The sequence below is a fragment of the Neoarius graeffei genome, chromosome 21 (genome assembly GCF_027579695.1).
Source record: "Neoarius graeffei isolate fNeoGra1 chromosome 21, fNeoGra1.pri, whole genome shotgun sequence".
NCBI lineage: Eukaryota > Metazoa > Chordata > Actinopteri > Siluriformes > Ariidae > Neoarius > Neoarius graeffei.
This window is the reverse complement of record NC_083589.1, coordinates 51,955,859-51,958,436: the sequence shown is the minus strand read 5'-3', so window position 1 is coordinate 51,958,436 and position 2,578 is coordinate 51,955,859.

Sequence of the window (2,578 nt, the reverse complement as noted above, 5' to 3'; positions counted from 1 at the left end):
TTTTAATTGCACAGCGCAAGAAAACTGGGTCCGTGGCTCGCGGCCATGTTGTGATGTCAGCGGAAGAACACACTGAGGTTCACTGGCTGTCTACTCAATGGAAATGGCGCATGAAAACGCCGGTGAACTCTCTAGCTCTTCCTCTTCTGGGAGTCTAGAATTGTGTTGTGAGTGGGATAGATCGGAAGAATCAAGTGATGACGAACACGGGTGCATCCAACCGTACAGGTTTGAACCTGTTACTGTGCAATCTGAGAGCGACTCCGATTCCGACCCCGAGATGGACAGCGGACAGGCAGTCAGCCCAGCATTGAACACCACAAGGTTGGATAACAAGGATTGGTAGGTCAACCCGTATTTGTTCAAAATGTTATGGAATCAATATTTTATTATTGTGTATTGTTGTCTTGCATGTGTAAACACTGCTTATATCATGTAAGCCGTATGCTACACTGAATACACAGTTCCTAATGGAGCATGCAAACGGCTAACATAATAAGCTTACAACTATGCCTGATCCGTGATACATTTAGGATAATATTGGCAGGCACGTCTTCTAGTTTATGGCTTCTTAGCCCATGTTTACATTAGACCGTATCAGCGGATCATCAGATTAACGTTTTTAAAACGATTAGTGTGCACACAGCAACACCAATACACGATTTGCGTGCACACAGCAACACCAATACACGGATACGCTCGGCTCCGCAGGCATCCTGCGCTCCAAATCACTCCGCCCTGAACAGCGAGTGCCCTCTGGAGGGTGCGCACTCCGGCCTTGCGCAGCTTACATAGCACGCGAGTGAAGTGAACAAGCTGTGATTCGGGACTGAGCCGCTGTGTGTGTGATCCCAGCGCATATCACTTACCACTTGCAAGTGGAAGGATGGCAAGCCTAAAGACAATCATAACTACACAATGGGCAGTATTTTCATACTTTTATACTCTTTAATGAAAGGTGATACAAGGCGGAAGTCCACGCCGTTTTTCAGCAGTCGCGTCACATGACCAACGCCAGCGAATCAGGAAGGTGGATGTCACAGTGACGTTGTCCAATGAGACGCCAGCTAGAGCTCAGCACAGCGTATCCGCGTATTCTGAATGTTTACACAGCACCGGAGCTGACACGATCTGGATTGAATACGTGGACGCTGGCGGATTCCCGTTTCCCGGCGTTTCCAGGCGGTTTAATGTAAACGGACAGTGCATCCACGAAGAAAACGAGACAGATACGGTTTAATGTAAACATAGCCATAGTTTTATCCTTGAATGAAGCAAAATATTTGATAACCTACATCAGCGTAAGCAAATGACAATCCGTAGCCTACTTGTCTGGCTAAGTTAGCTTTCCCTCAGTGTTTGCTTTGAGAAACAAATTCTTTCAACTTGGGAATAAGAGACCACAATGCAAAGGCAAAATACTACAACTGCTACTACAAATCTGTCACATCAACAAACCAGCAAGTGAGGAGGAAGACTAGGCGATATGATGCCCATACCCATAGATCAGTTTTTTTTGTATTAGTACTAAGAAGACGTAAACAAACCATCCAACACCATCGAAGACAGTGCAAGCTTTCACAAGCAAATACATGACTGATATCACGCCAACTTTATGATTACATTTATGATTATCATGAATGTGTACTCTATGATGTGTACTCTATGAGCGCTCTGGAGCGAGTCACTTCCAAGATGGCCGCACAGACCGCATGGTTACTATTTTTAGCATCATGTCGGAGCACTCTATAGCTCTACGTACCTTTATCTTATGTCGTTTCTCAACACATGTTCTAACAGGAGGACTGTCTTTGGAGGAGTCGCCTTGTCCCAGACGACTGCTGGATCCGGCATAGCTACTAGTAGACCCCCTCCGGAATACTGTAGGCACTGCTGATGGTAGCAGCACACGTTTGTGCTGAACTGAACACCCAAGAGATTCCTTTAAGCTGGGAAGGGTGTCAAAACAATCCAAATCGAAGTGTTCAGAGCACAGGACGGATGTTGGTGAGGGCTCCCACTTGTCACGAGTGCGCCTGACTTGCTTCACCCACTTCGCATGCAGCTCGGGATCTCTGGGAAACTTGAATAAACTTACCCCATCCTTGTGGGTTTTGGAGCAAAAGCCGGCAACACAATGCGAAGGCATAATAACTATATATATATATGGCGGCACGGTGGTGTAGTGGTTAGCGCTGTTGCCTCACAGCAAGAAGGTCCTGGGTTCGAGCCCCATGGCCGGCGAGGGCCTTTCTGTGTGGAGTTTGCATGTTCTCCCCGTGTCTGCGTGGGTTTCCTCCGGGTGCTCCGGTTTCCCCCACAGTCCAAAGACATGCAGGTTAGGTTAACTGGTGACTCTAAATTGACCGTAGGTGTGAATGTGAGTGTGAATGGTTGTCTGTGTCTATGTGTCAGCCCTGTGATGACCTGGCGACTCGTCCAGGGTGTACCCCGCCTTTCGCCCGTAGTCAGCTGGGATAGGCTCCGGCTTGCCTGCGACCCTGTAGAACAGGATAAAGCGGCTAAAGATAATGAGATGAGATGAGATATATATATATATATATATATATATTAGGGC